The 13,035-nt window shown below is 40.5% G+C and overlaps 1 protein-coding gene across 9 annotated transcripts in view; it reads left to right on the forward strand.

The window, feature by feature from the left end:
* The window catches only part of TEAD1 (TEA domain transcription factor 1), a 159,427-nt gene that overhangs the window by 41,865 nt on the left and 104,527 nt on the right, over positions 1-13,035 (forward strand). The window lies entirely within an intron of this gene.

Here is a 13,035-nt window from a genome sequence, read left to right on the forward strand (position 1 = left end):
AAAAGGAGAGAAAAAAAAAAGGAGTTTAATGGTGTTTTGTGGTGGAGAATTGAATAGTGAAGTTTAAAGTCTCAGCTATCAACACAAAACCACCCCTAGCCTCTAATTTGAAACATACTGGAGAAGCCATGCTGCAAGTGTTTGGTTTTCCCAATGACAAAAGCATCTATTGAGTTAATGGAACTTTTGTGTTTAGACAACATTATGAGAAACAGAGGTAATTTTAAAGAGCAAATGTAATTTACTGTAATTTAAAAGTATGAATAATTGAGTCTATTTGTATTTTTCTCAGCTTGACAAAACTTTTCCATACAGAATTGAGTGCATGCAATAAATAGTAACTGCATGCAATGAACATTAACTGCTCTTCATAAACATTTTGATATTATCTAACCTTTAGAAACTAAAAAATGCAAGAGTTAGAAGCATGCTATTTATACCAGACCGTGAAACTATCAGCTAGTTTTAGCAGGTATTCTTGTCCATGGCGTGCAGAGATACTTGTTTGTCATTGAAAACATTATGGGAATTATATTGTGTCTCTTCTTTCTCTGGATAACCTATAGAATTTAATATATTTTCACATTTGCTGCAAAACTATCTCCTGAAGACCCCAATTAGAATGATAAAACTATATCAAAAACATGGAGAAACTTTGTTCTGTCTCCTTCAGAGACCTTGCAGCTCCAATACTCAACATTGCTCTTGGCAAGGTATTTCTGTCCATGCTGGTCAGAAGACTGAACTGGATGCTGTAGTGCTGGTGCCGTTCCAGGAGCAGCACAGGCAATGTATGGTCAATGCAACTGCTTCAGGTCTTCTTGAACCTGATCAGTCTTATCAAGAAAACATATACTGAAATCAGCTACAGTAGGCAGTTTATATCACCCTGGTGACAGCACTAGGCCTCCAGATTAGATGTGCTCAGAGAACACCTCAGCTTGTTGCTGCCTCTGCACATAGGAGCAGGTGCTGAGGGAACAGCTGGGCATGCTTTGGCTGAAGGAGCCTGAACAGGCACATGGCTGTCACGAGTGAGTGCCAGGGCAGCCCCTGGGCCTGCAGCATGCAGGTATCTGAGGGCACAACAGCAGCTCTGGCACTGGAAAAAGGAGAAAACATGACCAATTGTTGGAATGATAACCCACACAGAGAACTAGAACAAGCTTCGCAAGGGTATGCTCCCCTTTTGTGTCCCTCCCGCCAAATGGAGGAGGACTGATGGTGGTCCTGATGGAAGGGCAGTACAGGGCAACACACATCCGTGTGTTTTCTTTTTCTCTAATGTGCCATGTTTTTCTCACATTGCTTTGGACAGTCTCCTCTGAAAATCCCATGTGCTTATTTCTTATCCCCCTCTTCTACATGTGATAGCATGCCAAGGCCAGTCATGGACAAGCAGACAGCAGTGAAAATCGACAGCACAGGTTTCTGTGCTGGTTCACGTGAGTTCGGTGCTCCCTTTTCAAGAGCAGCACCAGCTGCAACATGGCGGAAGCGTGACTCAGGTTGGGAAAAATGGCAGGGGTCTGGTAAGGTTTGACATGAGACAGGCCTGCAACTCCACACTCAGCCAACCAAGGGAAACCCTGGAGTCATGGCTCTGCCTCTTCAAAAGGCACACATGCTTTTGTCAGGACAGCTTGTGAGAGGCACTTGGGTCTGCTGACAAAACTAGTGAGTGAGGTTTTGGACATGCAAGGCATTCGCCAGGCAGAACAAGAGGCTGGTGACGATTGCCCATGAAACTGAGCAGTGAGTGGAGGGGGTGCTGTGGGAGAAATGCCAGTGTGCTGGAAAATTGGTATTTCTGTTAAATTCAAGATTTTTCAAGTCCAGTAGAATTATAAGCATTAGTTCGCAGGCTTGTACTTTTTGTTTATGTCTTCATATGTATGTTTTGTTTTCTGCTGCCTGGACTGCACCATCTTGCCTTTAACTCTGCCATTGTCCAGTGAAATCACAATTGTAATGGTTGCCAGCAAAGTTATTTTTGTGGAAAATTGACACCTCCTGAAGTAGGATTAAACTACAGTGAACAAGGAGTTGAAATAGACTGAAAATATAAGTTAGAGCTTAAGATAGAAATTGCTTCCTCAACAGGTGATAACTGTAAGAGAAGTGCAGAATAACTACATAACTATTATATTGGATTTTGAAAATGCTATTGCTGGTCATTGTAGGTCTTACTTATGTTTAGCAATTAAAGATTGCCACAGTTTGGGATTGTTTCAGTATCTCAGCAGGGGAGTGTTTTCTGCTCCTTTGTAGAAGATGCAAGTCCTGCCACACAAAAGCATCCTTACTTCTCAGGAGGATTTGAAATATCAGAAATAAATTTTCCATAATGGACAAAATGAAAGCTATAGATCTGTCATTATCCGTAGGAGACAGTCATGCTGATGAAGTGAAGCTGATTCCAATGCATTTGCTGCCTGGTGAAGGGTAGGTGTTGGAGGCAAGTGTGAAATGGAAAAAAGTGGTTGGAATGTAGAATTGCTCATTTCCTTACATGGAGGCTTCCTTTGTACCACATAGTTAAACAACTCAGAATTAAAATTCAATTTGGCAGGTAATTTGCTCGTAACACTCCTGCTAGCAGTTGGAAAACAAAAACAGTTAAAATACTTTTATTTGACAGCTCCTGCACTTGCAAACAAAATTATTACTTTGATTTTATTCTGTACACAAAAGCACAAGGTGGGATTTGCAGTATTGGCTTGTGATGAAGACAAGCCACCAGGCAAGTTGGGACTAGCCAGCATCCCAGATAGGACCCCAAGTCCTATCTTACATGCTGGTTTGTGAAATTTCCTGTTCAGAGTTGGTTAGAACAAGGCTAGGAAACTAGGATTAAATCCTAGCTCTGCTGAAGGCTGTGGTGCTGTGATTTCACTTTTTTTTTTCTTTTTCTTTTTTTTTTAATGTCTTGTGATTCTGTGTTCTATCACCAGAAAACCACAGCCTTTCCCAAAGTGAGCCTCCGAGTATTATCTCTCCTCTCCTTCCAGGCTCCTCCAGGGCTGATAGGCAGTGTCTTATTCCAGCCAAAACAATTGCTAATGGAGACGCAAAGAGCTTCATTAAACTTGGAGTGATTATTCATATGTATAAAATGGCTCTGTGTTGGCAGGATCAGAGCCCAGGGCTGTATTCAAGTAGTAACACCAAAGCAGAATAAAACTGTTTTCTCTTGGTTCTACCATGTACCATATCGGCACATTCAGGTGAGCATGAGGTATCTATAGTGTCCCGTTTTCTAAAGGCCAGATACAGGTAGCTACTTTAATGAGTCTGCAGCTTACAGATAATGTTTGACAGTTTCTTAATTTGTAAAATGAATTTTTGCTAAAAGTTAGGTCTTTCAATGTATGTTTGAGAAAGCGTGTGTTTGCACTTACATAAAGGAGTGTTTGTATAACATCTGCAAAGCAGAGAATAAGTAGACTTGAGGGATGAAAGGTGCCAGCTGTGGGATTCCAGAGGTGTATTTGGCCAATGAGATGTTGCAGGCCTAAGTCGCAAAACTTGCCTTTCTCCTGCTTCATAAAAGAAGGGTCCTTCTTCAGCTTTGTATAGAAAAAGGGTTAATCTTGTGGCTATTTCTTGTTTAAACAAATGCACCTGAGTAAATGAATGAACCTTTTACTTTACTGTGCCTTTTTTGTAACTTTTTAACAGAATACTTAAATCATTATATAAAATATTTTTTATGTAGATGAAAGTTTTAGGTTACATATGAACCAGTCAGACATTGGACCACCCTTCAAATAGCTTTGGCTTTCCCTTTCCTGACTGAACATACATAAAGTTGTTCAGGCAGGTGGCTTTCTGTCCCTTTTCCCACCTCACTCAGAGCTGTTAGAGTGAACATTCGTGTTTTTGCAGCCATTGTGGAAAAAACAAAACAAAACAAAAAACCCACACCTTTCATCCTGAAAACAAATTAATAAAAAAAAAAGAAAAATCTGATATTGGAGCAGGAAACCAGTTACTCATATGCTAGGAGTAAAATAAGAGAGCTGTGAACATGAATGATTGGAGCTCATTTTGCACATGTCTGTGTGACATGGGAACACCAATAAAACTGGGGAGGCTTGGGGAATTGGGGGAACGAATGGTTTTGGGGCTAGGTCTAGACAGAACAACTCAGTGCCAGGTCTGTCATACGTGTGAGCAATGGATCATATGTGGTCCCAGCAAGAAGGTAGAAACACACCAGAGATCAAGGATTTACCTAAGTCTAATATTTATAATACTTGTTATGTGTTATTAATAGATCCAGTTTGGCTTTTGGGGTAAAAAATAACTGGTCATGCCCAAGGATGCTGTGGGAAGTCAGTTACAACAAACTGCAAAGAAAAGATTATTTGCACATCTGAAAGCCATTGACTGTGTTTACATCATTCGCCTCCTCCCAGGTAGATGGGATTGGAGCAGTGGCAAAAACACCATAAAGTGTACAAAATGGCTAGCTCCAAAGGTATGCAGGGCGTTTTTGTCTGTATCCAGGTCCAGATGCCAAGGTTATGTGTATGGAAGGATAGGGAGAGATGAACACCACTTAACACCGAAGGAGGGCCAGTGTCTGTTTTCTTTGGGCTTTTCTACTGTAATTCATAAGTTGTAGAGTCATTTGGAAGGCACGGAGCCTCTGTGAAGACTGAATCCCTGCCTGAGCCTCCTTGGGGTGTCTGAGCCGAGGCATTCGAGGACTAGGCTGTTTGTTAGGTTTATGCAAGACTTACATCTACTTTTGTGTCCTTTTTTCTAGCCTTGTATATGTTAAAACCTATTGTCCTGGTAGATACATATGCTAATTTTCTTTTTTTCTGTTTACATGCACTGACAGTGTGATGAATTATAGTGAACTGCCAAACATATGCTCTGTAAACACACCCCAAGTAAAGCAGTGGCTTTGCCCTTGCCCTGAGGGGACTGTACTGAGGCCTCTATGTACAGGTCTCAGGGCTGGGGAGTGTTCCTTACAGAGCTGCTACAGGGCAGTTTGGGGCCTGGTGTTTTCCGTGGTGAATAGTTGTCCTTGGGCCAGCCCAAGCCCTTTCACCTGGATGGCCCTAGGACTGGAGCCCACCCGCCAGGTGCAGGCAGACTCCCCTCAGTCACAGAGCATTCTTCTGAAAGCTGGATAATTGGCAAATGGGTGACATATTAATAATCCCCATTTCACAGTCTTACAGCTTTTGCCATAGAAAATCCTGAGCTGTGATACAGCTGGGGTAGGCATGCCACGGTGTTCGGCTGGCAATAGATGTTGCTGCTGCCATTCACAAGCCATCCCTGTTCAGTGATGGTAGGTGCCCAATCTGTGCCTGCTGCAGAGCGCAGCAGCTGGCGTGCGTCACAGTTGCCTCCTGCAGTTGCAGAAAGGATGATTTCTCCTTCTAAGAGCTGGTAAATATTTTATCCTTTTCTTTGCTTCATGTTGGCAATTAACGAAAGCAAGTCAGACATGGTGCTTGCTGTTCTTCATTCCTCCGAGTGCCAAGTCATATTTAGAATAATCTTTGTTGGTTACTACCATAATGCAGTATTTGAGCTGGGATAAATCCCAGGAACACTCTTATAATTGAAACCAGCTGGGTGTAAATGAGCACTAGCACCTAGGATGAATGTGACTGCTTCAGTATCACATAGGGAAGGAATTGTTTCTTGAACAGCTGTGATCGTAATGAGAGAGGGATTCACAACTGATATGTTAAGATTCACCTACTCAGTGATAACTTGGTAATCAGTGCCCATCATGGACTATGAGCCATGTGTAGCCCCTTACAAAGCACTGTGTGTGTTGGATTGCTGGGCACCGGCTAGATGTTGCGGGCCGTTTTAAGCTGTAGCTGTCTGCAGGAGGGGTCCTGGTGAGCTAGCACAAACCAAGTGAGTGTGTTGAAGTCACAGTCAGAATCTGTTTCCCCACATAGAAGGTGAATCGTTTTAGTAATTTCTATGAAATTAAAAATTATGGAAAAGAACATGGGGCTGGAGTCAATGATTCAGCATCCTTACAGCAATAATTATACATTAACAAGAGCATCGTTTGGAGAAAAAAAAAAAAAGGCCTTCAGAGTGGTAAGAAATACTCTTTTCAGTTGCATAAAGAGTGCAGAGAGATGAAAGCTGTATGCAAAGGGAAGAATTCCCATGTATTAACATCAGCCCACTCTTTGCTGAGTAATCTGTTTCTGTAAGTGAAAAATGAGCAATTCAAGGAGAATGCATTGTTTCTTTTCAGAAGTAGTTCATATAATCCGAATTTCATGTTTATGTCTGTATGTCTGTATCTGCTCTTGCAGATCTTGCAAAGTAATGCTTTGTTCAGCAGCACAGTTTCCTCACAGTTCATGAAGCTACACGTGTAAATCTTCTCAGATGAGCTGGCTGCAGACTAAAGGAAACTATCACTTTATTGATGTTAAGTTGCATGGTTTTGTTGTTTTTTTTTTTTGCACACTGGCATGGCACTGTCTGTTTTCCCACTGCTTTTATGTGTAACTGAGCCCTGTAGTGGAGGGGAGGAAAGTAATACCTGATTTCACTAACTGACTAATACAATCGCTTCAGAAAAAATAGTCATGCTGCTTTTCCCAGGTGCTCTGTAGCTGTAGATGAACTGAATGTGTTAGTCCTCCACAGGTCCCAAAGACAAACCTGAAGCTGGTAGCTTGCAGTTAGTAAGCAGGTTGAATGCCAAGTGAGAAATGGTAACTTAAACTAGTTCTGGTCTCTAGTAGGATAAAGTCTTGAGATAGGAAATGTATGGGAGCATCATTGCTTGCAACTATTTGGTGGACAGACAAAGCACAGCATCAGATTTTTTTCTTCCTTAAGTGTTCATGCAGACAGATTAAAACTCTTTATTTCATTTCAGTGGCAGAAGTGAATGGCTGAATTAGTCTGGCTGAGTTTTAAAGGAATACTTTGTCCTAGAAATGGGCTTCTTTTCTCTCCTGGTGCTCTCTCTTCTTAGAGGGAATAATTGATGATAAGTAGACCTTGTAACAAAAATACAATAAAGATATTTTAAGCTAATGATTTTACCACTGGATGCTCTGTAAATGATTTACATCTTTATTCTTCGTACTGTTTTATCTTTTCTTCATAAAGGTAAATTAAATATAAAATTGCTTAAATATATTTGTGTTTTCTTGAAAGTAATGCCATTTGCACCTCAAAGAGTCAGAAAAATCCATGCATGCTTAAATATCACACCCACAAAATCCAGAGTATGCATTTGTTTTGAATAAAAAAAAATAATTTTTTTATTCCAAAAAATGTTGATCGTATTTCTTGACTTGCATAAATACTGCAAATATATTTTTACTGGCAAGGTGGAAATTTCAGCTTGTTTTTAGTTGGAAAAAATAAAGTTTAACAAAAGCTTCACTTTTAATACCTTGAAATGCCATATGCTTCCTTAGATTGGGAGACGGCTCCTACCTAGGATTTTTTTTCAGGTGTGCTTTGTTAGAGAGTCAGAGGTGGTTCTCTGTATGCCGTGGAGATGCTGTGATTCTTCCCCTGCTGAGTTCCTCCTTCAGTAAGAAACTGGCCTGCCATGGAGACCTGCAGAAGAATTTGGCACTGGCAGTGATAGCAGCACTGTTCATACTGTTGCTGTGAGTTAGCTGACTTTGGACTAGCAAAACAAATCTTAATGAAATCCACACTTTATAGCCATTCTGGATTTATTGTAGTTGATGCAGAAGAACTTCAGAAACCTGGGTGTGATGTGGAGAGTCAGGTGTTTTGACAGATGTCGTATGAAGGGAGGGTTGGAGCAGCCTTGCCTCCTACAGCCCCCATGCAGAGAAACCACAGGAGGAGCCCTCTTCTCTGCCTGGTGCTTTGCCCTCTCCCTGTCTTGCCTGTCTTGATGAACTGCTTCACAGAAGGCTTTCACAAGTGATGTTCACATAGCAAACTGCCCAGCAGCTGGGTGAGGGAACTGTGCAGAGTAGAGCAGCACATAGCTCCATGGGCACCAGCAGTAAGAAGCCTGCTTTCTCCTGGGTTTCTGCTCTGCTGCTGACTGAGCTGGCTTGTTGCCAGCACATCTGGGGAGTCTCTTGAGTCTCACCTGGGTTTTCCCATGCCTGAGCAAGGATACGCTCCCACTGCTCCAACTTCCCTTCTGTTGGGGCAGTTTATGTTCTCTTTTGGCTGCTGAGTCTCATGGAATCATATAGTGTGTTCATCTTCCTCAGACAGGGTTATGCAGAGCTGCATAACTCCCACGAACTGTTCACGTCGCCTGTTCTCAACAACCCCTCTCGTCCCCTACACTTTCCCAGTGTTCTACACTGATCACTTCTGCTTCGTGGCTGATTGTGAAGTCAGAACAGTCTTCCAAACACCTAACGTAGGTTTTTCTTACTGCAACTTATAGCCTTTGCTTCTTGTCCTTTCCCTGGCAGAAATGTCAGAGCTTTGTCTCTACTTTGCTGTTACCTTTTCCTTATTTGAAAGTGGTTATCTTCTCACATCGGTCTTCTCCAAAATTAAACAAACCCAATTCCTTTCCTGATAGGTCATGTTTTCTAGATCTGATAACTTTCTTCCTCTGGATTATCTCCAGCAGTACTTTCCTGAAGTCTTAGCACTCCAGCTGTGGATTTGCACTGCAGCACAAAGTGCAAGGCAAATCCCATGGGCCTGCAACTTTTCAAGCTTTGAGAGAAAATTTGCCATCTGCAAATTTAGAATTAGTTGGTTTTTACTCATCTGCTCATTATCATCTTGGTGTTTATAAAAAGCTTGTTGGATTCCTGATCCCATTGTTTTTATAGAACCAAAGCTAAGATGAAGTTGTTCACAATCTAAAAATATATTCTTAAAAGTGTAATTAATCACTTCAACGCTTGACATTTTTACATCAATAATTAAGATCTTTATGAAAGAGCTGGTTTAGAAATACTGGGCTAGTTGTAAAAATTATCTGGTAACCTTCTGTAGCAATTCATAGCCAGAAATTCTTAGCTTAGAATTTCATAGCTGGAAGTTCTTGCGGATGCCACTGCAGGATATCTAAAAAAAATCTGCACTTGATCTCTTTCATGTAGACAGAATTTAGAAAACCAGGGAGATGTAATTCTTCCCCCTCCCGCCCCAGCACCTCTCAGAGCCAAGGCATGTTTTCAGTCTTATATTCCTGCACCAGTACCTGCAGAATATTAAACCTCTTCCAGTGGCTATGCATGTATGCAAGTGATACCTCAGTGCAGGCACCCTTCAGCACCTGTACACTGAAATTCAAGAAAGTAAGTTTAAGGAACAAGCAGAAAAAAATGATTGAGCTTTTGCAGGACATTAAAAAGAAAGATTCAGCTTAAATGACTCTTGAAAAACAATGTTTGCATGTTAGTTCATCGTAGAAGTACTGAAGGATATGAAACATATCAAGGCCTTAGATCTGCACTTGTCCTACACTCCCATGAAGAGCTATTGATCTCAGCTGTTGGTCTGGGAGCAGCAACTTTCTTGGGCAAGTCCAGGTTTGTATTGCTTATGTAGTGAAGGCATAAGAGAATGCTTTATGCAACCAAATAAACTGTTCCCTTGATAAGATGTTCCAGACTACCATTTGGCTTTGCTTAAATTCATTGGTTTGATCTGCTTTCCTTGTTCTTCTGAGTTTTTAAAGTAACTTTTCAACCAAGTGAACATCATGAAGATGAGTAATTTCTTGCACCTCATGAAGCTGTAATAAACAGATATTTTCTATAAAACATATTTTTTAAATCTAATATTGTCCTTGCTAGTTTCTCCATTGCTAAATGGAAAACAGCATGTTGTTTGAGAGGGGAACATACCTCCATTATGCACAGCCTACATGTCCTGCAAAAACTACAGAGAAAGCCAGTCATACTTAGAATTGGCTTAAATAAAGGGAATAGAAATCAGCTGCAAGAGTTCACTGTTCAGAGTGGTAACTAAAGGACCTTAGGCACATGGGAAACTGTCTTAAAGTATATGTCAAAGAGACTGGTATTAAAAGGAAAACTCTGAAGTGGGAACTCCAAAACTGCAGCAGTATGTTTTAAGCAATTTTAGAAGGTACAAAAAGGATAGCCAAAATCTGGTAAGGTTTATTTGGTTGTTTTTCTGGGAAGCATGGAGGTATTTTAATTTGTTAACATAAAATACAAGCATAAAATTGGTTCTGTAAAAATTAACATGATAAAAAGCAAATATAGAATTTTTCAACTTGATGTACTCTCTAACTTCACGTGCAAATGGATCCTTTTTGGTTGTTTTTGTTAATTGCCTCCAGGAAATTAACACTTCCTCCACTAAAAGTTTGTATTAGGACATTTCGAGTTTATTAATAAAAGGAAGGCTTTTTTTTTTTTTTTTTTTTTTTTTTTTTTTACAGAAATGGACTGGAAGACCGTATTTCTCACATGAGGTTTATTGCTCATTAGAAATGTGCAACAAAGCTCATCTATTGACAAGTTGTATTATTTTTTGATAATCATGTTCAACTCAAACATAATAGGTCTGGATTTTTTAATCATAGTTGGATCCTTAGAATTCAAGTTAAAGACGAGGTAGAATTGCCTTTTGATACATAGAGCTGGGCTGGAACTGATTAAGAGAGTAGCTCATTATTTTTGTGAAATAATAGGGAGCCATTTAGTGGTTGCAGTACAAGGTTTCCTCGCTCCTTGGTCTTCTAGCTTGATCTGCAGTGTCAGTGTTCACCGAAATGGAAATCACTAACAACAACCTTTAGTACATGAGAGGGTTTTTTTCCAGGAGGTTGCTCCCTACCCCATCATACAGATTCTAGAAGAAATACTTGCTTGTCTTATATTTTAGAGGCTTCTATAGTAGCTACTAATGCCTCAAGATTATAGCCAAGTAGGTAAAAAGGAATGGGAAGGGAGATAGCACATTAGTGAAAATTCACTAGTAAACACATTGCAATAAACACAATGTAAGATCTAACATGAATATCAAGTAACATTAATTACTTTAGAGCCTCTCTGTTTTCCTTGCGTGCATTTTAATTATTATTTCAGCATAATGCAATAACAAGGACTGGTTTATAGGACGATAATAAGACTTGGGGCTACAACTGCGGCAGATTTTTGTAAGCAGAGCGTGGTTGGGCTGCAGGGAAAGATGCCGGTGGCTGTGCTGTGTGTTGCAGGATGTGGTCCCTGTGATCGAGGAGGGGAAGGATTTCCTTCCCAAGTCACATTTGAAGAACTGACCTAGTAAACAGCCCTGCTCTGTGCGGTCTTTTGGTGAAATGCTAAACTGTGGTCTCGATCACGTGAGGCCAGTAAAATCTCCTGTAGCCATTTTTCTGTGCACTGTGGCAGTAAAACTGAAACCCTGCTAATTATCCCAGTCGCGGTTTAATTACCTCATTTACCTAAAATTCCACCTCTATTTGAAGGCTTAAATGCAAATGATCATTTTTGTCAGTTCTTTCCCAATATTGCTGTGTTTGTTTCCACTAAACCTTGAGTGTAAGATTCTAGTCTTGAGAGCTGAATCAAGCCTTCAGCCTTCTGAAAATTTTGAAGGATTGTGTTCACTATATGTTTACATATCCCTCTTTGTGATGAGGCTTCAAAAAATTTGGCACATTTTGCATTTCTCAGACAATAAGTGGTGTATTTGGGCAGACTTTGCTCCTGCTCCTCATTTGTGTGTATTTCCCTGGGAATCCATCCCCTGCCTCATTATCAGTTATTAAAAGGCATTCGAGATGCTGTTAGCCTTGAGATTACCGGTGGGTAGGCACTAACGTAAGCTGTGCTGAAATGCTAAAACAAATGCTAAGTTAAGAGATGCCTCTCTGTAGAAAAAGACATTCAAGTAGGGAAACTAAAGTTCTTGAGAGTCCATTTCATGTGTGCTGATCCATCAGAGTGCCTTGTAAAGCCCAGAGGAGTGGAAATACCTCATACTTTAGGTGTCAGACCAGTAACCTTGGTTAGTGAGACTGCAAGACCACTCCCAGATTCCCCATTTCAGCTCAGTTTTTTTATTTTTTTCAAGGCTCCCTAGCCTCTGATGGACTGGACTGTCAGGTTTGGGATCTAGTGATCGTCCCATTGGTTAGCTCAGGTGAGGAGAGCTGTAAATACTTTTCCTTTCAGGGAGTTCTCCAGCTCAAAAAGGTGCTTTTCCAGAGCTGCTGTAGCCTCCAACTTACTTATGTCCCCTTCTTTTCCATCAGCTGTTTGCCAGTGTGCCACTTCTCACCTGTTTAGGATGTACTGAGAGTCTGCTGAAAGGTGTTGGTGTTAAGCTGGAGAGGGACTGGTGGGGACATCCCCTTCTTCTGCACATAGAAGGGACCTGCTCTCATCTCCCCTGATAAAATAAGTGTTTAATACGTACTTTTTTTTTTCTGTGTTCAGGCAGCTAACTGGATTTTTAAGAGCGTGTGCAGCACATGCATGCATGTTTGAACACTCCTATCCATTTAGATCAGTTAGAGTCACCAAACTTCTTTTTTTCAAAGTAAAACTGCATTATGCCTAGACATGTTGAGCCAAATCTGTTCCTGGTGTTATTTCACTGACTTCACAAAGAATTACACCAGAGATTAATTTGGTCTGGTATAGCAGCTTTTTTGCCTGGAGCAAATCTTTATAGCAGAGTTGTATTTCTCTCAAAAATATAAAAGGAACACTGATGGATCTGCAGCTCTGGTGGTGTGAGCAGGTGCAGCTATATTAAATTATTTCTTATTAAATAGATTCAGTGACTTGAAGATTATAATTTTTGTTCTGCTATGGTTCTGTGACAGGGACCTTTTAAAACAGGTAAAATATATATCTCTTCATGTAATTCCTTTCTCTGGTATTATCGTTTTATCAACTTTATATTACCATTTGATCAATTTCCATTTGTACGTAGCTCAGATTCTGATTGTATTATATATTTGGGTAAGATCTGAAAAGTAGAGCCTTTCCCAGTTAATCACATTGAGCTATGTTGTTGCTAGTGTAATTCAATTTACTCCATGACATCCAACATCCAGATGAATGTGAA

The sequence above is a fragment of the Anas platyrhynchos genome, chromosome 5 (genome assembly GCF_047663525.1).
Source record: "Anas platyrhynchos isolate ZD024472 breed Pekin duck chromosome 5, IASCAAS_PekinDuck_T2T, whole genome shotgun sequence".
Lineage (NCBI taxonomy): Eukaryota > Metazoa > Chordata > Aves > Anseriformes > Anatidae > Anas > Anas platyrhynchos.